The 25,742-nt window shown below is 38.1% G+C and overlaps 2 pseudogenes; both read left to right on the top strand.

Annotated features, from left to right (window-relative positions):
• The first annotated feature begins 10,225 nt into the window (after positions 1–10,225).
• On the top strand, positions 10,226–12,943 carry LOC129353027 (nuclear factor 7, ovary-like; annotated as a pseudogene).
• Positions 12,944–20,149: 7,206 nt separating this feature from the next.
• Positions 20,150–22,464, top strand: LOC129353030 (nuclear factor 7, ovary-like; annotated as a pseudogene).
• The last annotated feature ends 3,278 nt before the right edge of the window (positions 22,465–25,742 follow it).

The following is a 25,742-nucleotide window of genomic DNA, read 5'->3' as shown; positions in this document are numbered from 1 at the left end:
TCAACCGTCACCAAGAATTCAGAAAATGTCCCGGTTCAAGTGGCTCAATAAATCTATAAATATCTGGGAGTTAAAGTCCCTGTAGAGTTATGCAACCTGTTTGAATGCAACATCCACTGACAACAGAGATGAAGGCGGATCTACAGCCTTGGTCTTTGTTACCCATTAACTTACATCATGGAATAGATATAAAGATGAACCTTTGACCAAAGATCCTTTATCTTTTTCAGGCTCTGCCTATAAAGATACCTGACAAACAATTCCTCCAATGGGACAGAATAATCTCACATTTGATCTAAACAAAACCGAGAGTAAAACTCCAAACTTTACAACTATGAAGAGGAATTGGTGGATGGGCTTTTCCCATCTAGAGGATTATTATAGAGCAGCGCAGATGGGAGTGTTGGTTGGTTGGTTGGTTGGTTCTCACTAGAACCAGGAAGATAGAGACATAACAGCAGTTTTAAAGTCCCTCCACTGGCTCCCTGTAGCTCAAAGAATAGATTTTAAAATACTGTTGTTAGTTTATAAATCACTGAACGGTTTAGCACCACAATACATCAAAGATCTGCTGTTGTTGTATCAACCTTCCAGACTCTCAGGTTCTGGTTCTGGTTCTGCTTTGCATCCCCAGAACCAGAACCAAGAGAGGAGAAGCAGCTTTCAGCATCTATGCACCTGTAACCTGGTTGAATTTATATGTTGTTATAATTACTCAAAATGTTTTTCTTTGGTTATTTGTATGGGTTCCCCCAGCGTATTCACTCGGACCAAGGCACAAATTTTGAGTGAACTGCTTGCTGAGCTTTTGGAGTTGAGTGGTGTCAGCAAATCACACACCTCACCCTACCACCCAATGGGTAACAGGACTGCAGAGAGATTCAATCGCACCCTGGGCAACATGTTGAGATCTCTTCCTCCACGTTCGAAGCATAAATGGCCTCAGATGATCCAGTCTCTGACTTTTGTTTACAACTGCACAGTCCATAAGACCACTGGCTTTGCACCGTTCTATCTGATGTTTGGGAGGATTCCTAGGCTGCCTGTTGACCTCGTTTTTCGAAATGTTCTTCATGATGACACTATTTGTGACTACCACACTTATGTCAAATCACTGGTTGAAGATCTGCGCTCTGCCATGCTAATAGCTGAGAAGAGCACCAGTAAAGAGCAGAGACATCAACGTGACCAGTACAACAAGAGAGCCAAGGGTCACCCTCTGTCAGTTTGGAGATCAGGTCTTGGTGGCAAACAAGGGCCAGAGGGAAGCGGAAGCTTTCTGATAAATGGGAGCCTGTGATCTACACGGTGGTTGCATCTAAACCTGCTCTCCATATCTACCATATTAGGGACCGTCACGGCAATGAGCGTGTGGTGCATCGCAACCTCCTTCTTGATGTGACCTTTTTACCTGTGGGGATGACATTGGATGGAAATGTGAACCACCATACTGACAGTGTGGTTAGAGTCCCCCCAGTCCCTGATTTATACGGAACAGAATGTTCCAGTGAGGCGCCTGATGCTGGTCCTGCTGAGCCTTCCCTACCTGAATCTCTACCCTGCAGTGATGCGGATGACCGTACTGCTTCTTGGGTTCAGGATGTGTACTTGGCTCCATCAGGTGGGAATAGTGACCTGCCTCATGACCCTGAGAACTCCTCTATGGAAACTGGAGTACTAGCAACCGCTGGTTCCTTACCTCATCATCCTGATGATGCTGGTCCTGTTCATCCTCCAGACAGTGTGGAAGGGGATGTTGTTCGCCGCCTGACTTCACGCTTTGGGAGGGTTATTAAACCAGTTTGTCGACTGATAGAGTCCATGGCTGTTATTGAGGCGCTTTATGATAAGAGTAATGTTCAAAATGTTATTGATGTGTGATTTCCAAATTTTTGCTGAATGATTCCTGGCTAGGATTGTTCTTTTCTGGGTTGTATAAGCTTCAGTACCATCTATATGTTTACTCTGTATCGGGGGGGTGTAAAAGGCACCTCTTGTTGTCCATAGGATATTGTGAGATTTCGCTAGGCGTCAAGCAATCTCTAGTATCCTGACCCTACTGTAGGGTAGCTGTTTTGCTGATGTGTTACATTGTTGAAAAAAAGTATTTTGTCCTGGTATTAAGTTTTTTTTCCACTGCTTCCTTCATTTTGTGTAATTCTAGGGGGGTGAGTAACCTGGTTGAATTTATATGTTGTTATAATTACTCAAAATGTTTTTCTTTGGTTATTTGTATGGGTTCCTACCTGACTGAAAATCTCTGTTATTGTTTTAACTGTGTTACTTTAAGAACGGAAGCCCCTCCCCTTTTGTTTCTTCCTCTGTGGTATTGCCTTTAAAATGTTTGCGTCCCTTAGACCCTCCCCTTTCGTCATGTTGTCCTGTGGGAGAGGTGTGTATTATTTATTTTGTATCTAAATACATCCAGTTTATTTATAGATTTATAAGTTAATTTCTGTTATGTACTTTTGTTTATGTAGGGCTTGGAGCGGGCAGCCTGTAACACGGCTATTTCCTATTTGTTATTCTTGTCAGAATAAACCCTTTTAAAGGTGAACCACGGCCTGATCATTTAAAACCAGCACAACGCAGATCGGATCCGGTTACACACCAAAAATTTGGAACAAACTTCCAGAAAACTGTAAAACAGCAGAAACCCTGACTTCTTTTAAATCTCAACTAAAAACTCACCTGTTTAGAACTTTATTTGAAATGTAATATGTAAATGTACTTTTTTTTCCTGTTGTGGGCAACGGGGCCCGGCGAATACCCGTGGTTAAACGGACAGCGGAGTTCGGCGAAAACAGGCGCTTAGATTCCGTGACAAAAAAAAAAGAAATACCACTTGACATTTTATTCTATGCTGCATGACTTGTGTTTTGTGTTTATGATGTAAAGAACTATGAAATGCCTTGTAGCTGAAATGTGCTATACAAATAAATTTGATTTGATTTTGATTTGGTTGGTTGTTTTTTTGGTCGGATGGCAGAAAAAAGAAGGAAAACTTCTCATTTTAAAAACGAATGGGAGGAGGAGTTCTTTTTTACAACTGTGTGTGAAGGGAACCTGTGTGTGTCTTATTTGCGGGGCGACTGTGGCGAAGCGGCACAATGTGGAGACACTTCACTACATGTCATAAAAGCTACAATGCTAACTACCCACCGGAAGCGCATTGCGGACAGAAAAAAACCCCGGAGCTCAAGGCAGCTTTGGGGAGGCAACAGTCTTTGTTTTTTTCAAAAGACCAACAAAAAAGTCCCAAAAAACAACGGAAGCCTCGTTTAGAGCTACACATTTTCTGATAAAGAAGAAGAAGGCATTTTCAGACGGAGAAGTTGTCAAAGAAGCAGTGATTATTATTGCTAACTCTGTTCTCAAGGATGAGAGAAATGGAGCCGATCTGATCTCCACTCTCTCTGACGTACAACTGGGGCCTCTACGATGCTAGACGAGTGTCAGTTATGTCTGGTAACTTGGCTGATCAGCTGGATCAGGATCTGGCGAGGTGCAGGTGGTTTAGCATCCAGTGCGACGAGTCCGTGGACAGCAGCAGTACAGCGCAGCTATTGATTCTCGTCCGGATGGTCTTTGGAGATTTTTCCACCAGAGAGGAACTCCTGACGTTACTCCCCTTAAAGACAACCACAAGGGGAGCTGACATTGTTAAACGGTGAAGGAGTTTTCATACACAGAAAGGTGCCGATGGAAAAGCTGGTAGCGTTGACTACAGACGGGGGAACTGCTATGATCGGCCGACATACAGGTTTCATCGCTCACTGTCAAGGTGACCCAGACTTTCCCACATTTCTGCATCATCACTGTCATTCACCAGCAGCCATTATGTGCAAAAGTGATCGGCTTTGAGCGTGTGATGAGCCCCATTGTAAAAATGATAAATAGCATCCGATCCAAAGCAAAACAGCACCGAATTTTCAAGTTGCTATTGGAGGAGATGTCAGCTGAATATGGTGACTTGCTGCTACACACCGACATCAGATGGCTCAGCAGGGGGCGAGTTTTAATTGGTTTTTTTGTCACTTTTGGATGAAATCAAAGAGTTCATGCAGTCCCGAGGTGAAGATGTCTCACTGCTGGAGGACACAGCGTGGAGACTTGACCTGGCATTTTTGACGGACATTACTGGGAAACTGAATCACTTGAACTACGAGCTGCAAGGCAAAGACAAGACTGTCATTGATATGATAAGTGCTTTAAATTCATTTAAAGCCAACATTTTCACATGTCATTTACAGAGAAAAAACGTGGTGCACTTTCCCTCTGTGCAGTCTGTGCTGAAAGACAACACTTCTGCATCTAAGACATTTGAAATAGTTGCAGAAAAGTTCTGTGAAGTCATAAACAGACTTGGGCAGGAGTTTGAGAATAGGTTTTCTGCACTGGAAAAAGTGTGGCCTTGCTTAAAGTAAAAAATTTGATGTCCATTTGTTGCATCTAAAATATTTGACTTCACAGAATGTAAATAAAGTCAACATGGCTATTTAATATTGATTCAAACCATATTATTGTACTTGAGGCAATATTAATTCTTCACCTTTATCCAAGTTAAATTATTTACATTTCAGTTTTGGAACCAAAGTAAAATATTTACATTGAACCAATCAAATATATATACATTGCACCAAAGTAATATTCAGGCATTAGCACCAGTTAATTCATTTTCACCATGAAAGTCTTTTTTTTTTTTATTTTATAAATTTGGTTTAAAAAACTATTGCATCACTCACATCACACTTAAAATACTGCAGCAACATTTTTTCAATCATTTATTCCTCACAAGTAAAAAAGGAGAAAAAAAGTGGCATGTTCAGACAAACAAATATAAACATGTCATTGTTGCTCAGAGCAATGAAATAAAGACAATATGGCTTACCAAGCTAAATTAAATGGATGGAAAGCATCCACTGTTGTACTGTTCAAACACATGAAGGAATGTTGCATCTCTAAACATCATCAAAGAAGTAAAGTTCCAACAAAAGCAGTCCATGAAAGTGACATCGTGAGCCTGTATAACAAAGTGCTGCTGAGGTGGTCTACCTCTTAAATAGAAGCCAGTGGCAACTACATGCACACATTAAGCACACACAAATATACACCACTGTGCAGTTTTGAGTTCACCACTGAGTTTGTGAATCTTGGAAGTCATCTTGTTGGAACCAAGCTCCATCAGGATCTTCTGAAGGGCCTCAAAGGTGAACCTGAAACCCTGTGGATACTCCATGATAAGAGCATAGCAAAGTCCAAAGAGCATTACAACTCCGGCTGCAACAGAAGGCAACTCATTGAGGACTTCCACACCATCAATGACAATCCCAACGTCTTGGGGCTGCTGTAGAAGGCTTGAATTCTCTCTGAAGACGAAGTCTGCCATGATGGTCCTCTCCAGCTCCTGCTTGGCTTGATCTTTCTGGGAGACCTGAGGCAAAATATAGGAAATATGCAACTGAACAACTGCAGTCTGGCACACCTCATTAATCACTATATACTGTATAATGGCATAGGTGGTCTCCTGTGATGAATAAAGTTGAATCATCATTGTGACAGAAAATACCTGGACATACCATGTATTCCTTTATAAGGTCCTCAACACGTTCTCCCAGGTAGATGATGAGAGCTTGAGGATACACTCCCTTCTGAAATCTGCATCAGCACCCTTTAGGGACAATCAAAATGGTTATTATGCGATTAATGTACTCATAGGTGGCACATGTTTTTCTTTTTTAAATGGTTGGTATAAACACACTAGACGAACTAATTGCTAACAAGGCTTAATATGCTGAGCTAGTCAAGTTCACGGTGCAGCCGAGCGAACCGTGGTGGAAGCGATTGATTGGTAACGAGTTATGCTTACCTTGATTAATTCCAGCTACAACCGAACAATGTACACATAGTGATATTTCTCGTGAAATACGTGTAAGTTCAGAAATGACACCACATTTAACCCGGCAAAAAAAGAAAGCGTTTACTGGGATACCCATATTCAGGCGGGACCTTCAGCTTGCTAACCAGGTGACATTAACTCAGTCTTTTGCATTAATACAACTGTAGGCTTGTTAAGACATCAGCTTAGATTAGTACTTACCGCAGGTTTATTCTTCGATTAAATGCTAGGACGTTAATCATTCTTTCTTCCCCCTGCCGAAACGGACGATGCTCTCCAAGCACTTCTCCACAACTTCTTCTCACGTGACTCAGATTCACATTATTACATCATTTCCTGTCAGTATGTTTTGAGAGGAATCAAAATATTTGCTTTCTTTCCTTCAGAAGTGTGATTAATTCAGTCTGAATCAAAATTGACACCTCAGAATACAAAAAAATTGACTTTCACTATCAAGTCAATTATTTTACAATGTATTCAATGGTAGTTATTAGCTTGAATGAACAGCTCCGTGCATCACTTTTTACAGTGTGGGCTTGATCAGCTTGAGACGTGTGTGTCATTTATTTCCAATCCTTTCATGAATGTGAACACAACTTGCTTTGCTGAGCAACTTAGTGCAATGTTCAGCTTGGATGGACAGGTGGAGATTAAAATCATAACACTGCAAAATGAGCTCCTCCTCAAAGCCCACAGGTCTGCACCAAACTTTTGGTGCCTTGTTGACACAGAGAAGTACAGCGGTGTTCGCACAGCAGCTTTGAAGGCTGCCAGCCGGTTTGGTTCAACCTTTCTCTGTGAATCAGCATTTTCTGATATGAACTTCATGAAGAACCAAACACAGAACACGCCTCACTGATGCACATCTGGAAGACTCACAGCTGCAGAGTCAAGTTACCCACCAGAATACAGTGCACTGGTGAACAGCATGCAATGTCAGCCTTCTCACTAACAAGGACCAGATGTCAGTGGCCACAGTCAGTTGCAGAGCCATGGCAAATATAAATTAAAACATTTAACAATTTTGTTCAATTTAAACATGTGTTCATGATATGTCAGTTAATGTCTATAATTCTGTTAAAAATGCAGCAGATTCAGTAATTGGTCCAAATGTGACAAGATTTATTTAAAAGTATGTGATGTTTTCTAAATATTGGTTGTCCTTTAACATGACGTGATTTATAACTTTCTGAAACAGTGCAGCAGGTGCATGGTTTGTTAAAAGGATTTGTTTTTGGCTTATGAAAATGGGACATTTTTCTATAAAACATAGTGAAGTGTTAGAATGACCCTTAGCGGCAGGCTTTAAAATAGGAGTCTTGAGGCAGAGAGATGCAGTGCAGACCAACCAGGTGTTTAATCACCAACATTGAAACAAACAATCCTGCATACAAAGGGGAAAATGCATTCCCACAGCAGCCACACCCACATGTGGGCAACCTGTCAGCTTTTATAGTCCCTGGCTGCACCAATTCACAGCCCCCAAAAAGCAGGATAAAACAAAATACATATACACAAACAAGACAATACATCTTCACATAATATTAAACACTTCATTTCATAGCAATCATTTCATTTCTAAAAATACTCTTATAAATATCAATCCAATTAATAAATTCTAAAAGTCACAGTGCTTTGCTCCCCTCTATATTTGGTCTCTCCCAGAATCCTTATAAGGAAAGAACTGAGATAAGCCAATCTAAGTAAACAATTCAATACATTTAAAATGTTTTCACACACATAATGAAGACCTTCATTACATTTCCTCCCCACTCTCCATAAGTCACAGTAGCTCAATTTGCTGCTCTAATGCATGCTAACACTTGTTTTAAATGGGACATGTGGTCTTTCCAGGTTTGACTGAACACAACCACATCATCCAAGTAAGCTGCTGAAAAACTAGACACATCCCTCAAAACATGATCCATAAGTCTTTGAAAGGTGGCAGGCGCTCCTGCAGGCCAAATGGCATCACTTTAAAATGATACATACCAAATGGTGTTTCTGAATGCAGTCAGCTTGCGAGCTTCTGGTGCCAGTGCCACCTGCCAGTATCCTTACTTAAGTCCAGAGTAGTAATGTATCTGGCTCCTGCAACTCATGTCTACAAGCAGAGAGGAAATGTAACAACATATCTTCAGGTTAAATGGGAAAAAGAAGCCAAAATATGGATAACTGATGATGTTTGGTTAAATATATGCAATTCTGTGATTCACACCTCAAGTTCCAGCCTGGAAGGAATTTTCCTGGAAATTCATGATGAGTTTTTGTTGCACCTGATATTAAAAGCAAACATTGTAACGACGCTGAAAAGGCAAAATGCTGGAGGAACTGTGGGAATGTGTCTGCAGGACATTTTCATGTTTCTGGGAATGTATTAAGATCGCCCCCTACTGGTCAGAAGTCATGAAAGAAATCCATATTAAAATGGGCTTAAATTGACGCTGTGGGTTTCCTGTGGTTTTCCTGGTAATTTACCCAGGAACTGAAGACGTCTGATAGAAATCACCTGTTGATGCTATTAGCAGCTGCAAAGAAAGCTGTAACTCGCAGGTGGCTTGATGTGGAACCACCATCATGTTCGGACTGGAAGGACATAATTGAGGAAATTCACAGAATGGAGAGACTGACCTTTTCATTAAGACTTGCCACTTATAAATACAACAGATGCTGGAAGAAATGGATCATTCATCGGAGCCTGACACCAACTGTATAGTTAAAGTAATGACCTTTTCTTTTTTGTTTGGTATCAACTGCTTCTCGTCACATTAGTGGCTCTGTAACTTTAGTTAGAGGGAGTCAAACTGTTCACTGTATGTCTGTGTTCTTGGAAAACTATTAAAACGATAAAATATCCTGGATAATGACGCCTCAATGTACTTTCTGAGTTTAACATGAATACATTAGATTGATGAATTATTTTAAGGGATCCAAGATTTGAATCGCAGATGTTGAATCTGAATACAGCATCAATTTTATTCAGTATTGATCAGCAAGGAAATTGATATTGATCATTAATATCCAGAAGTACAGTGAGGTTTTTATTATTGATAAAGAACTAATGGCTTTACTGTGAATGTGTTTATTAATTCTGCAAACTGGTGGCTTTTGATGCAGATCCAGACTGATGTGCTTCTTAGAAAGGAAGGGAGCCATTTACTGTAGATGTCGATATTCTACCTGAACATCATGATGATTATTTTTGGATTTGGTTTTTAGCATCTTGAAGTAAAAATTATCTACTCAAATTTACCAGAAACACTATTTTGTCTCAATATATTAAAAGAAAAATAAAATCTAGAGAGAGTTTATCTACATACAGCAGTTAGCAAACACCTGGTGGAGCTTTGTATCCGCTGAGCTCATTATAGGAGCTAATTCTCATTTCAACGCTGGTAAAAATGTTGCTAAAGGGTTAATAGAGGAGCCATGTTGGGGTGATTTCCTGAAGGTGGAGTTGGAAAGAGCAGCAGGTTCATAAAGAGGGAAAAAAGGCACAATTTAAAGAACAAAATTACAAAAGCAAATTTATTTTTATTCATATCTAATGTAAAAAGCTTTTTAAAAACTAGCGATATGATTGAAAATGGCACCAAGAGACTGGAAATCTCATAACACAAATGTTATTGAATCAATCTATGGCAACAAAACAGAAATCGCCTGATCCAAACTATTAGAAGCCACTATATCAGTATGAAATAACTGAATCAACAGTTTGACTCTTTTTCTCAGATGTTCAACTAGCAACCAGTCAGTGGGCTTTAATGGAGAGTAATGTCTGTGTTGCTGTTTGCCAGCGTTGGTGGAGGAGAATCATCAGGTATCAATAGAGGATATTTCTTCTACTGCTGTGGATTTATTTTTATTTATTTTATTTATTATTATTATTATCTGATATATTTTATTTTGGTTTTCATTCACAGTATTTGGATTTAAAGTTTGAAATTAAAAAAGTCACAGAATGGATCAAATTTGTGTCAAAACATTTCTGAATAAAAAAAACTTTTTTTTTTTTCTTTTTGCCAGGAGAATTTCACTCAACACCAAAAACTACCATCATCACCAGTATTGTTGTTTTTGTGAAACTGCAGATGTACAGAAAATCCTCCAGAGGGCGCCACATCTCTGCCTCCAGACTGGAATTAAAACAGGAAGTCTTGAAAAAACTGAGCAGGAAACAGTTGAGAGAAAAACTGATTGAGTAAACACCCTGAGGATGAACTCTGACACCTGCCTTCGTCTCCGACTGAAATCAAACTGAACAAGGAGAACAGAGAGAGAACTGAGCAACTAGACACTGGAACACAGACTGCTGCAGGAGGAACAAAGCAGATCAAAGTGAAAGTAAGTTCAGAAAGTTTCTACAGGAGAGAAACTGACTTCCTGGTTTGACGTTCTGTCTGCTGTGGTTTCAGCTTCACTCTGAGACAAAATGGCTTCCAGATCAGACGATGATCTCTGCTGTCCGGTCTGTCTGGAGATATTTAAGGATCCGGTTATTCTGTCATGCAGCCACAGCTTCTGTAAGGAGTGTCTGCAGAAATACTGGGAGAGAAACCAGGAAGAGAGTGTCCAGTTTGTAAGACAATATCATTCATCAAAGATCCACCCTGTAATCTGGCACTAAAGAATCTGTGTGAGACTTTCTTACAGCGGAGAGAGAAGAGAGCTTCAGAGGATCTCTGCAGTCTGCACTCTGAGAAACTCAAACTCTTCTGTCTGGACCATCAGCAGCCAGTGTGTGTCGTCTGCAGAGATTCAGTAAAACACACCAATCACAGATTCAGACCCATCAATGAAGCTTCTCAGCAACACAAGAAGAAGCTTCAGGAAACTCTGGAGCCTTTAAAGAAGAAGCTGGAGCTCAGGAAGAAAGTTCAGGAGGAGTTTGATCAGACAGCAGAACACCTGAAGGTCCAGGCCCGACACACAGAGAGGCAGATTAGGGAGCAGTTTAAGCAGCTTCATCAGTTTCTAGCAGAGGAAGAGGAGGCCAGGCTGGCTGCACTGAGGGAGCAAGAGGTGCACAAGCGAGGGATGATGAAGGAGAAGATGGAGGCTCTGAACAGAGAGATAGCAGCTCTTTCGGACACAGTCAGAGCCACAGAGGAGGAGCTGAGAGCTGAAGACGTCTCATTCCTGCACAACTACCAGGCTGCAGTGGAAAGAGTCCAGCGCTGCCCCCTCCTGGAGGATCCACAGCTGCCCTCAGGAGCTCTGATAGACCAGGCCAAACATCTGGGCAACCTGGCCTTCAACATCTGGAGCAACATGCAGACCATGGTGACCTACACTCCTCTGGTTCTGGACCCAAACACGGCTTGGTCAGAACTCCATCTGTCTGAAGATCTGAACAGTTTGACTGTAGGAGAGGAACAGCAGCTTCCTGATAATCCAGAGAGATTTGTTAGTTTCTGTTCTGTTCTGAGTTCTGATGGTTTTAACTCAGGGAACCACAGCTGGGATGTTAATGTTGGAGACAGTTTATTTTGGGAACTTGGTGTGTTAGAAGAATCTGTTCAGAGGAAGGGAAGCATAGAGTCTGGATTGTTGGTTATATGGCTCTGTATAGGTAAATATTCAGCACGTTCTCCACCAGCTCCTTCCACTCGTCTCTCAGTCCAGAAGAATCTCCAGAGGATCAGAGTGAATCTGGACTGGGACAGAGGAAAGCTGTCCTTCTCTGATCTGGATACTAACACACACATACACACCTTCACACACACCTTCACTCACAAGATGTTTCCATTCTTTGCCACAAATAAAACCTTAAAGATTGAACCGATGAAGATCTCAGTGATCAAGCAGCAGCTCTGATGATCCAAATCAAAACTTATTGATCAGATTGAAACTGTGAGTTTTAAAGAGGAAACTGGAGATGATCTGATCATCTGGAGACTCTTCATCTCTGACTTTCCAACTATTGATTCCATGACAGCAGAAATTAATGTCAACATGTTTAATTAATGCGTCTATTTTTAGCTGCTGAGTGATAAAAAACTGAACTACTGAATGAATCTGAAATGACCTTTTCACTTCCTGCTAAGTGTTTATTAGTGTTGCTTTGACTATTCCCCTGATCAATGCTGTGTTTATACTTTCTATCATCACTTTTATGATCCAGTAAATACCAGAAAATCCTGTGATAATAATCCAAGTCCATGTTGTCCATGGTTAATCCCAGCAGATTTTAATCTGGTCTAGAGACTTTCTGTTCAGTTCAGTTCCAAACACTTTGGTTCATCAGAGCTTCATAATCCAGAGATTATCATCCAGTTTGTTACCATAAAGGTTTCAGAACAATGATAAACTCTACATGATGTTTGTGAAGCAGCAGAAACTGAATCTTGTTGCAGGAGGGCAGCGTTAATCTGTCATTTCTGATTCTTTAGTCTGACTTTAGTTTTTGTTTGGAAACAAAACAGAGGAAGAAGTTTTGTACTTTTCATCTCTGTATAATTTGTTTTCCATTTTTAGGGAGATGATGTATGAAATGATTGCAGAACTGTAATAAATGTTATTTCCATTCATTTTTCTGAACTCCATAACGTTCTGATATTTTAATTAAGAAATCTTGATTTATTGTCAAAATCTTTCTGTAGATCTATGAAACCCCTGCAGATAATTTCTTACTATCTGTTGCATCAGTTATTTCTTCTAAGTCAGTTTCAGTTGGTGATGTTGATCGATTTGCTCTTAATCCATTGAAAAATTATTCCTGGTTCCTTCTTTATTATTTTTTTATTTTTTGCATTATTGTTGCACCTTTGTGTTTCAGACATCAAAGTGATTTAATTAGCTTCTACTTTTATCGTCTGCTTCATTTCAAGCCTCCAGAAATCTGATTGTTGTTACCACACATCTCCACCAGGTGGAGCTGTTTCACATCTTATCAGGTCTCTGATGTTTAACTGTTATATTTTATGCTTATAAGTAGTTCTGGTTTTTAAAAAGCAACAGTGGTTACAGTTTCATGTATAAAACAAGTTCAAGTATTTTCTTAATGCAAGTTTTTAAAAAGTGTTAAAATTTTTTTTTTTTAATTTGGCTTTTAAAAAACTGTAGCCAGGATTAAATTACCACAATTTGACTAAATTTGTTATAGCAAAACTTAAGTGGAATTGATTTTGTTACACAAGGTCCAGTTTTCAAAATATTTCCATGTAACATTTATTAAATTGGATTTAAAGTTATGTTTTAATGTTTGACTCACAAGAGGCACAGGAGTTTGTATTTGTATTTAATTACTTTTTAAAGTAATTAAAAGAGTCAACTTCACACATAATTTTTAAATGTTTTATATATATTATTGATGAAAGTGTAAGAGTCAAAAATGTTTAACTTTTGGAAATTTTGAGATTCAAAGTCTAAAATTTGCAACTTGTAAACTAATATAATTTTGTTGTCTAAAAAATAGATTTTTGGTGGATAGTAACTGTTCTTCTTTATACAATGTCCTTCTCACACTATTGTATATAACTATTAATAATATGCATTACTTTTATAATAATATTCAGCCAATACATTAAGTCAATGTGTTTTTTTGTCAACTTAAAAGCATTTTTGACGTTACAAGTAAAGGCTGATAGAATCAATGAACCTGATTCAGTCTGAGTTGCTCCGTCACACTGAGCCGATGGAGGCTGGAAGAGACGCCGCGACATTCAGAGAGAAGAAAATGGAGAATTAACTGCTGAACAGATATGAAGCTGCTTCAGACCCAGATGATCCGGAAACTACATCTCAATTCAGCCCAATTACCTTCGTCTCCTGGAAGGTGCATAACCACTTTGATTTTTTTATTTATTTTTTTACAGGGATTTTCTTAGTCTGTTGAAATAAGATAAGTGAAACCAGAAAAGTAATACAAAGGGAAAAGTAAATCCTTTGAGTGAGACAGAAAAAGGGATGACATGAAACATCGGGACATTATCCCTGAATATTGAGACTTAGTCTCTGTCCTCAGTTTTAAATTTTATCTCCAATATTTAATGTTGACATATTATTTAATACTATTGACTGTTTAATGTATCTGGGATGTTTAACGGTGTCTCTGACATTTAATGCAAATGTTTCTGGAGATGATTGACATCAGGCCCGACGTTAAACATCCTAGACACGATAATCAGTCAATGTTTATTGCAGCATTAAATATCCTGGATGATACTTTAATGTCTTTCTGAGTTTAAAATTAATACGTCAGATTGATGACTTATTTTGAGGTATCCAAGATTTGAATCGCAGCTGTTGAATTTTAAGAGTCAATTTTATTCAGTATTGATCAGTAAGGAAATTGATCTTGAACATTACTATCCAGGAGTACAGTGAGGTTTTTATTATTGATGAAGAACTAATAGCTTTACTGTGAATGTGTTTATTAATTATACAACCTGGTGGCTTTTGATGCAGATCCAGACTGATGTGCTTCTTTGGTGTTAGAAAGGAAGGGAGCCATTTACTGTAGATGGTGATATACTACCTGCACACTCGTCTCACCCCCTGTTTTCAGTCCTTATCATTGTATAAAACTTACATGTTGTCTCTGCCTAGCAGAGCTTTGGGAGCCTTGCATCCAGACTGGCTTGATTATTGATTGTCTTCAAAGCTCTATGAATTCTGCACAATTCATGAATAAACCTGATTAAGTGATTCTACCAGAACAATTATTGGAAATGGTTTTTTCCATGACAATTTGGTGCCGTGACCCGGATCCTCTCTCACTGGACATGCGAGGACGTCAAGAAACAGCGTTTTAGTACCGACCTGGACTGAACTCCAGCCTCAAACCTAGAGTTGGATTTAAGATAGAAGATATAGATGTTTTTTTAGTCTCCCATAGGAGAAATTTATCTTTTAAGCAGGGGCAGATCTGCAATAAAACAATAAGAAACCCATCCAAAGGATCGTGACCATGAATAAATACATCATAACATTAAAAAAACCCTAAAAGCAAAGTGACCTATCAGCAGTACATCATCGCCCCATTTCCATTCACATTCAATACATCCTCTAAATACTCTTGGTCATCTTCTGCTCCTCTTGTTACTCTGTCCAGACCCCATTAGTCTGCCATTTATCAGGTTAAAGGAGAGTGTACAAATGAATGTTTCAAAAGGTTGTATTTGCACGGGGGATCCCTAAACATTCTCCTAGAGTTCATCAGAACATATTCTGATGCGAATAAATGTGACCCATCAGACAAGATATTGTGAGCTTGTCTGATGGTAGCCTGCTCAAGCAGGTGTTGTTGAGACAATAGATCCAGAGAGTTGATAATCTTACTTGCCACTTCACCAGACTTTGAATGTGAGTTTTTAATTTAACAGTAAGATTTCCAAAACAACCAGTAATGCTATATCTAAGAACAGACTCGACAAAATAAAAGATCCACATTATCATTTTAGAAATGCCACACAGTCGAAGTTGTCTAAGAAAATGGAGATGCTGCTGAACCTTTGCACATACCTTTGTCACTTGTGTTGGTTCTGGCTCTGGGGATGCAGAACAGACCAGAATCAACAAAATGTTAGCAGTGGAGTGCAAAAATAGTTTGGTGAAAAAATGGCTCTCTTATGGTTTATATTTCTTTTAATTCATGCATCACAAAATATATTAATTTCTGTATATTTTTAGGTGCCAGATACATTCCAAGATTGGTCAAAAGCTTGGGTTTAGGAATCCAACAAATTTTTATAAAATATTCAATTTTATAGCACAAAGTTATCATATTGCCAAATCATCCCCAGTGTAATGAGCGAACACATGAATTAGAAGGACATTGTAATAATTAGCAGGACATTCCAGCAGACAACCAATCAGAATCAGACCTTGCGTGAATATTCATGAGGTCTTGCTATTACACAAACCTGCCAAAGGGGGCACTGTGGTGATACACAGTTTATACACAAAATGAGGTTTATGTGAATTAAATGTTCATATTGTTTTTTTTTTTATTTTTGGGCTTAATGGACCAATAGAAATCTTTCTACGTTTTTAGAATGTAGTCAAAATTAGCTGGACATGGCTCAAGTCCTGTTAATTCAAAATGTCCTTCTATTGTGGTGTGTATTCTGACGAACTGTCCTTCTAAACCACATTTACCAACGCACACACACACACTCCTGTTTACATGCAACACACACACACTGGCACTGCAACGACGACTGCTTACTACTGACCCTGTTCACATTTAGAAATTCTTTAATGAGAAATGAATGACTTCAATAGACTTTTGTGGTCCTGTTATCTCTGTACTGTACAGCAGGAGTGACATTAATGATCCCTTAGGGGTCCGTGAGCCACAGATTGAGAAACCGTGAGGCGATATTGTAATAACTGTAGTTCTGCAATAAACTAATAAAATTAAGCCATTAAACTATAATGAGTAAAATGTTAGAGAACACTTTAAGCAAAACTAGGTTTTGGAAAAAAAGGTTTGAAATACAGAAATAATTAAAAGCTGAACTGTTGTAAACACAGACAGAAAATATAATATTATCAATGAGAATTGCAAAGAGGTTCTATATAAAATACCAGTTTCCCTGACTCTAAACACTTTTGAAGATTTTTTTCCTTCCTTCCTTAAAAATATTTTTAATTTTCTTGGTGTGTGTTAAGAATTAAATCCTTGATACTGCAGTGTTTATTATATTTTGGTGCACCAATAATATTTGGTTGCATTTAAATTGAACAGAGGAAAATTTCTATAAATACAGCTGTGATAAATTTAAATTTAGAGATTAAAAGACCTATTGTTGTCCTGGAGCTATTAGTTATAACAAACTATTTTGAATTGATGAATTCATGAAGCTCCTCAGTGAAACATGATAAATTAGTTGCTGTAATTCTAAATTATATTGAGATTTTTTGTATGTGTACACATAACTTAAAACTTAAAACTGAATCCTGTTCAATAGAGTTGAATCAAACTTTGTTTGTTGCTAAAGAATATTCTAACTATTTGAAGCTTCAGTAAATTTGGTCATTTCAATTTAAGACAATTTACACAAAATGACGACTGTAAATGTTTGGATACATTTTCACCGACACTAAACAATGTTGGCAATGTTTGTTTGTATGTTTTGTGTTTCTAAACATTGTTTACTAGACTATAAAAATGTGTAACTGATTGAGAAATTCAAGTTCTTAAAGGAGTTTTTGGCCTGGGATGATTTAAGGTCTTGAGGTTTTTTTGAAATGGTGATTTGAATGAGGATGTGAATGAGTCTCCTGTTTTCCCTGTTTCTACCAAAGATGATTAAACATTTTGTTTCATCTGGTTATATGTTACAGTTTTTTTTTTCTGTTTTCATTGTTATGAATTGTTGTTACGTGGGTTTTAGATTGAGTTATGCGATTAAATATTAGTTTCTCTTAAGCTTGACTCTTTTGACACTGATTTTTTTATATTTATTCTTTTAGTTGTTTTTACCTGTTTTAATTTTTTTCCTCCTTAAGTGGCTTTTGAATAATTTTTTTCTATTATTTCTTGGGATCCTCAATCATTCAAACACACTTTTCCTGAACAGCACCTATAGAGGACGGCCTCCCTGGCAGGAGGGGTTGCAAGATAAGTTTTCCTTCCTCACAAAGTGACATTGTTATGGGATAGACAAGGTTACTGCTGGTTGGTTTTTCATATCTTGCATATATGTTCATTTTATGTCTTTTAACTGTGAAGGGGAAGGTTGATTAATAATAAATATCTACATATTTATTTACCAGAAGATGGGATTGTCATGGGATTGTGTGTCATCTGCTGAAAAAAATGTCAAGAATTTATCAAATTTGATTCGAAACATTTCTGATTAAAAACTTTTTTTATTATTATTTTGCCAGGAGAATTTCACTCAACACCAAAAACTACCATCATCACCAGTATTGTTTTTTAACTGCAGATGTACAGATGATCCTCTAGAGGGCGCCACATCTCTGCCTCCAGAATGGAATTTTATCATTTTAAATTTATCATTTAAAATGATAAATATTTAAAATATAAATATTTAATATTTAAAATATCATTTTAAATATTTTAAATCATTTTAATATGAAATTATTTCTTAAACAGCTTTCAAATTGTGGCCCCATTAATTCAAAATCAGTGTGAAATTGTTCTACTGTATAGATGAAGCACATTCATCTTTATTACATTTGACCTCTATTTTATTTTTTAACTAAATAATTTTAAAAATGTTCATAAAATGTATTACCTCAGAGGATCATCACATTTGTTACCTGTAATGTTAAATTACATAAATTCAAAGCCAGGATCTGTTTCATTACATTTTCACTTCTGACCTGAAATATGTTAAATACAACAAATATTAAAGTGTGATCTATTTCATAACCTTTATTATTTACTCTGAACTGTTTAAATACACATTAAGTGTTTAAAGATGGCCTCTTTCATCTGGTTTGATTGTTTACATTAAATGTTTATTGCAACTGTTGGGAAAATAGCATTAAAATGATATAATGTTTGTATTTCTTTAAAAATGACAATAAAAACTTGTAACAAACAAACATCTCTTGTTTGTGGAAAAATACTTTGGTCTTTTCTGGTTTATAATCATTTTGTTCTACATATCCACCTAATAAACTACTGAGCTAAATTATTAAACAGTGCAGCATCAGTCATACTTTCACAGAAAATTAGCTGTATATCTTTCAATGCATGTAATTGTTTACTTTAATCATATAAAATGTTTATTTAAACATAGAATCTTTCATTACATTTATGTTTATTACCTGAAACATTTTCGACATCAAGTTTTTACCCAGAATGTGATTCATTTCATCTCCTGTTTACATGCAACTTGAAGAGCTTGAATCAAACGTTTCATGAATGTTTACCACGTTAAATCATGAAATGAGAGAAAACAGACACTTCCACATATTTCAGCACAAATGTTTCCTGTTCCTCTTCAGAGTGTGCAGCCTTGCTGAGCTCCTCTCCTAGGGTTTCCTCCTCTGCCTCTCCAACTCGCTCCTCTTCTATTGCCTCCGCTGCTGTTTTATTTACCTCTTCTGGGGCAAATAATGACTGTAACTTGTTGATCCTTCGTGGTTTTGCTGCATCGCCTCTTTAAGTGACGCGTGTGGGTCTGATGTTGTGGCGTTGACCTGGCAGTGACCCAGATTCAGCACCATTCTGGATTGAGCTCATCCATTTCATACGTCAGTTTGCCTTGAAGAGGACATATCAGGACATAAATCCGTATTAATACTGTGCATTTGATAACACTAGTTAAATAGTTTACTACACAATAATGCAATAACCTTGTTGTCCACTGACAAAACTCACTATGCTACATAAAATATCAGCCCGACCTAAACAAGGCTGACCCACTTAAATGACCTCAACATAAGAACATGAGTAACCCGGATAAAATCAGAGCAAAACATGATGACACAAAACCAACAAAGCAAATTTAGACACTCAGCATGTCTGGAGCAAACTAGTTGATAACTTGGGATGTTGGAGATGGTGATATCAGGACGTCTCACCGCTGATACCAGGACACTCGTGTTTCCAGGCAGGAAAACAGTGAAACCAAAGTCTGTTTTCCATCTTTTTACCGTTTCAGTCGTGTGATCAGACATTACATCCAATAACGCAGCAAGTTCCAACCATCGCTCAATAATTTGAACTAACCTGGATTCAAAAATGTAAAATGTCTGTGAGAGTCGTTTAATCGGTTATGCATGTGGCCCCACAAGATGGCGCTCACATCCCTGAGTCTCGATCAGTGACGTCACGTTCCAGAGCTCTGATAACAGTTTGACTCTCCTTCACTTAAAACTTCAACTAGCAACCAGTCAGTCGGCTTTAATAGAGAGTAATGTCTGTGTCGCTGTTTGCCAGCTTTGGTGGAGGAGAATCATCAGGTATCAATAGTGGGAATTTCTTCTACTGTAGGAGATTTTATTGTTATTTACCTTATTATGATTTATTTTGGTTTTCATTTACAGTATTTGGATATAAAGTTTCAGTTTGAAAAAAAGTCACAGAATTGATCAAATTTGTGTCGAAACATTCTGATTAAAAAACATTTTTGCCAGAATTTCACTCAACACCAAAACTACCATCATCAATGAAGGGAAAACACATTCTTACATCAGCAGCCAGTGTGAAACTGCAGATGTACAGAAAATCCTCCAGAGGGCGCCACATCTCTGCCTCCAGACTGGAATTCCAACAGGAAGTCTTGGAAAAAATGAGCAGTAAACAGTTGAGAGAAAAAACTGATTGAGTAAACACCCTGAGGATGAACTCTGACACCTGCCTTCGTCTCCGACTGAAATCAAACTGAACAAGGAGAACAGAGAGAGAACTGAGCAACTAGACACTGGAACACAGACTGCTGCAGGAGGAACAACAAGAAGATCAAAGTCAAAGTAAGTTCAGAAGTTTCTACAGGAGAGAAACTGACTTCCTGGTTTGACGTTCTGTCTGCTGTGGTTTCAGGTTCACTCTGAGACAAAATGGCTTCCAGATCAGACGATGATCTCTGCTGTCCGGTCTGTCTGGAGATATTTAAGGATCCAGTTATTCTGTCATGCAGCCACAGCTTCTGTAAGGAGTGTCTGCAGAAATACTGGAGAGAGAAACCAGCAAGAGAGTGTCCAGTTTGTAAAAGGAGATTTTCTAAAGAACGTCCACCTTTAAATCTGGCTCTGAAGAATCTGTGTGAGACTTTCTTACAGCAGAGAGAGCAGAGAGCTTCAGAGGATCTCTGCAGTCTGCACTCTGAGAAACTCAAACTCTTCTGTCTGGACCATCAGCAGCCAGTTTGTCTCGTCTGCAGAGATTCAGATTTACACATTAGCCACAGATTTAAACCCATTGATGAAGCTGCTCAGCAACACAAGAAGAAGCTTCAGGAAACTCTGGAGCCTTTAAAGAAGAAGCTGGAGCTCAGGAAGAAAGTTCAGGAGGAGTTTGATCAGACAGCAGAACACCTGAAGGTCCAGGCCCGACACAGAGAGGCAGATTAGGGAGCAGTTTAAGCAGCTTCATCAGTTTCTAGCAGAGGAAGAGGAGGCCAGGCTGGCTGCACTGAGGGAGGAAGAGGAGCAGAAGAGAGGGATGATGAAGGAGAAGATGGAGGCTCTGAGCAGAGAGATAGCAGCTCTTTCAGACACAGTCAGAGCCACAGAGGAGGAGCTGAGAGCTGAAGACGTCTCATTCCTGCACAACTACAAGGCTGCAGTGGAAAGAGTCCAGCTGCCCCCCTGCTGGAGGATCCACAGCTGCCCTCAGGAGCTCTGATAGACCAGGCCAAACATCTGGGCAACCTGGCCTTCAACATCTGGAGCAACATGGAGACCGTGGTGACCTACACTCCTCTGGTTCTGGACCCAAACACGGCTGGGTCAGGACTCCATCTGTCTGAAGATCTGACCAGTTTGACTAGAGGAGAGGATCAGCAGCTTCCTGATAATCCAGAGAGATTTGATAATTACTGGTCTGTTCTGAGTTCTGATGGTTTTAACTCAGGGAACCACAGCTGGGATGTTGATGTTGGAGACAGTTCATACTGGGGACTCGGTGTGTTAGAAGAATCTGTTCAGAGGAAGGGAATCATAAAGTCTGGATGGTTGTATATATGTTTCTATTATGGTGAATATTCAGCATGTTCTCCACCAGCTCCTCTCACTCGTCTCTCAGTCCAGAAGAATCTCCAGAGGATCAGAGTGAATCTGGACTGGGACAGAGGAAAGCTGTCCTTCTCTGATCTGGATACTAACACACACATACACACCTTCACACACACCTTCACTCACAAGATGTTTCCATATTTCCGCACTATTAAAACCTTAAAGATGGAACCGATGAAGATCTCAGTGATCAAGCAGCAGCTCTGATGATCCAAATCAAAACTTATTGATCAGATTGAAACTGTGAGTTTTAAAGAGGAAACTGGAGATGATCTGATCATCTGGAGACTCTTCATCTCTGACTTTCCAACTATTGATTCCATGACAGCAGAAATTAATGTCTAAATGTTTAATTAATGCGTCTATTTTTAGCTGCTGAGTGATAAAACTGAACTACTGAATGAATCTGAAATGACCTTTTCACTTCCTGCTAAGTGTTTATTAGTGTTGCTTTGACTATTCCCCTGATCAATGCTGTGTTTATACTTTCTATCATCACTTTTATGATGCAGTAAATACCAGAAAATCCTGTGATAATAATCCAAGTCCATGTTGTCCATGGTTAATCCCAGCAGATTTCAATCTGGTCTAGAGACTTTCTGTTCAGTTCAGTTCCAAACACTTTGGTTCATCAGAGCTTCATAATCCAGATTATCATCCAGTTTGTTACCATAAAGGTTTCAGAACAATGATAAACTCTACATGATGTTTGTGAAGCAGCAGAAACTGAATCTTGTTGCAGGAGGGCAGCGTTAATCTTTCATTTCTGATTCTTTAGTTTTTGTTTGGAAACAAAACAGAGGAAGAAGTTTTGTACTTTTCATCTCTGTATAATTTGTTTTCCATTTTTAGGGAGATGATGTATGAAATGACTGCAGAACTGTAATAAATGTTATTTCCATTCATTTCTTCTCAGGTTTTATTGTGGTTTACATTTACAGAACTTCCTTAGAGTCTCAGTTTGGATCCACAGTTTGAAAGTCAGAATGTGATGGAATCCATCAACTGAGCATCAAATCATTTCTTATTCATTCACTGTTGTGTCAAATAGCAGAACCTCCTCCAAACTCCACTTTGGTTCTTCTGGTCCAAGTTCTGACCCTTGAGGTTCCCCACATACAATCTGCAGACAATCAGATTCAATTTCTTCCATTTACACAAATAGTTTCTGCTCTTTAAATAACTCCTCATCCAGTTCAAAACTACTCCATGAACTCCATAATGTTCTGTTATTTTAATAAAGAAATCTTGATTTATTGTCAAAATCATTCTGTAGATCTATGAAACCCCTACAGATAATTTCTTACTATCTGTTGCTTCAGTAATTTCTTCTATTAAGTCAGTTTCAGCTGGTGATGTTGATCGATTTGCTCTGAATCCATTGAAAAATTATTCCTGGTTCCTTTTTTTATTTATTTTTTGCATTATTGTTGTGCCTTTGTGCTTCAGACTTCAAAGTGATTTAATTAGCTGCTACTTTTATCTTCTGCTTTATATCAAGCTTCCAGAAATCTGATTGTTGTTACCACACATCTCCACCAGGTGGAGCTGTTTCACATCTTATCAGGTCTGTGATGTTTAACTGTTATATTTTATGCTTATAAGTAGTTCTGGGTTTTAAAAAGTAACAGTGGTTACAGTTTTATGTATAAAACAAGTTTAAGCATTTTTTAATGCAAGTTTTTAAAAAGTGTGAAAAATGTTTAAAAAAAACATTTGTGGATTTTAAAAAATTGTAGCCAGGATTAAATTAGCATAGTTTGACTAAATTTATTATAGCAAAACTTAAGTGGAATTGATTTTCATCTGTGGACAACATTGACATCGACTGAGGGACGATCTGGACGACCCAAAGATCCAAGACCAGAACCAGTTGGACTGACAGAGAGCAGAAGGAGAGAGACGGGGAGGATTTCACTGCAGCAACGCGGACAGCAGGAGGGAGAGAAAAGACGTTCAAGATAAGTGACACACACACACACACACACACACACACACACTGCCACTGCATGAAGACTGCTGGTATATTAGCCCCGTTCATATTTATAAATTCTTTAGCGAGAAAAGAATGGAACTTTATGGAAGTTTATTCCAGATTTTGTGTGCATTGAAGCTAAATTCTGCTTAAAAATGCTTGGTTTTGGCTCTGGGGATGCAGAACAGACCAGAATCAACAAAATGTTAGCACTGGAGTGCAAAAATTGTTTGGTGAAAAAATGGCTCTCTTATGGTTTATATTTCTTTTAATCCATGCACATATTCCACACATTTAATATTTATTATATTTCACATTAACAATATTTGATCAAAATATATATCAATTTTTGTATATTTTTAGGTGCCACATACATTCCAAGGTTGGTCATAAGCTTGGGTTTAGGAGTCCAACTAACTTTTATAAAATATTCAGTTTTATAGCACAAAGTAATCATATTGCCAAATCATCCTCAGTGTAATGAGCAAACACATGAATTAGAAGGACATCTTAATAATTAGCAGGACATTCCAGCAGACAACCAATCAGAGTCAAACTTTGCGTGAATATTCCTGAGGTCTTGCTATTACATAAACCTGCCAAAGGGGGCACTGTGGTGATACACAATTTATACACAAAATCAGGTTTATGTGAATTAAACGTTCATCTTTTTTTTGTTTTTGTTTTCTTTTTTTTTTTGCATTTTTGGCCTTAAAGGACCAATAGAAACCTTCCTACGTTTTTACATTTAGTCAAAATTAGCAGGACACGGCTCAAGTCCTGTTAATTCAAAATGTCCTTCTAGTGTGGTTTATATTCTGACCAAATGTCCGTCTAAACCATATTTACCAACACTCGCACACACACACACACACACACACACACACACACACACACACACACACACACACACACACACACACACACACACACACACACTGCAACGACGACTGCTTTCTACTGACCCTGTTCATATTTAGAAATTCTTTAGTGAGAAATAAATTAGTTCAATAGAGTTTTGTGCTCCCGTTATCTCTGTCCTGTGCATCAAGACTGACACTAATGATCCTTTAGGGGTCCGTGAGCCACAGATTGAGAAACCGTGAAGGGAAATTGTAAAAACTGTTGTTCTGCAATAAACTAATAAAATTATGCCATTGAACTATAATGAGTAAAATGTTAGAGAACATTTTAAGAAAAACTACGGTTTTGAAATAAAAGTTTTAATATACATAAATAATTAAAAGCTGAACTGTTGTAAACACAGACAGTAAATACAATGTTATCAATGAGAATTACAAAGAGGTTCTATATAAAATACCAGTTTCCCTTGACTCTAAACACTTTTAAAGATTTTTTTCCTTCCTGATTCAGAAAAAGTTTCCTTTATGGTTCTTTAATTGTGAAAAAAGGAAATATGATATTTCATTGGTTTTGCTGATATGTGCCAGTAAATCTTAGAGGGTGAGATCTGATGTGCGATTAGGGATTGATCTGATCTAAACAAGGTGTAAAAGTTGCATCACATTCTGATTGGACTCACACAACTGTGCAATTTGGCTTGTCTGCTCTGAACTATGTGTATGAATGGAAGCTTCCAGGATTCGACTCTTTCACAACTTCTTGCAGAAGTGAAAAGTTTAATCTGTCCTTTCTCCAATGTTCAACAGCATTGACAAATGAAGCTGCATTGCAAATGTTTCCTTGGGAGCTGATTGTGATGATGAGAAGCGATGGTTCTGTGCCCCTCAGAAAATGTCAACATCTGCTTTGTTTTGGAAAATACACACAGCGGGTTGGGCTGTCTCTCTCTCAGCTGAGCAGAGGCAGTTTCTTCTTTTAGGTTCCTGACTTTTACCCACACTTTTCTTTGGCAAAGGAATGTGTTGGGACATTTCTTCATGCATGTAAAAATGAAACTGATTGGATCATTTCACCTGCTGACCAAAATGTAATGTTTTCTGAACTAATATCGGCATTCAAAGGAAAAGTTGTGTCGTTATGTAGTGCACTTTAAGAAAACCCGTGGAACTGGTTCTTACCACAGGCCTAAATGTTGAAGCATGTTTTTATCTCAAACAGATCTGTCTCCATTAATAATAGCGCCATCACGAAACAAATATGATGCAGGTCTAATTACATAAATAATTAAACTAATTAAATATTTTTGCTTTTGGATTTGAAGGACAATTATGGATGTTTACCTGT

Source organism: Poeciliopsis prolifica, unplaced genomic scaffold, assembly GCF_027474105.1.
Source record: "Poeciliopsis prolifica strain line A6 unplaced genomic scaffold, Auburn_PproV2 SCAFFOLD083, whole genome shotgun sequence".
NCBI lineage: Eukaryota > Metazoa > Chordata > Actinopteri > Cyprinodontiformes > Poeciliidae > Poeciliopsis > Poeciliopsis prolifica.
This window is presented reverse-complemented; position numbering and strand designations above follow the sequence as displayed.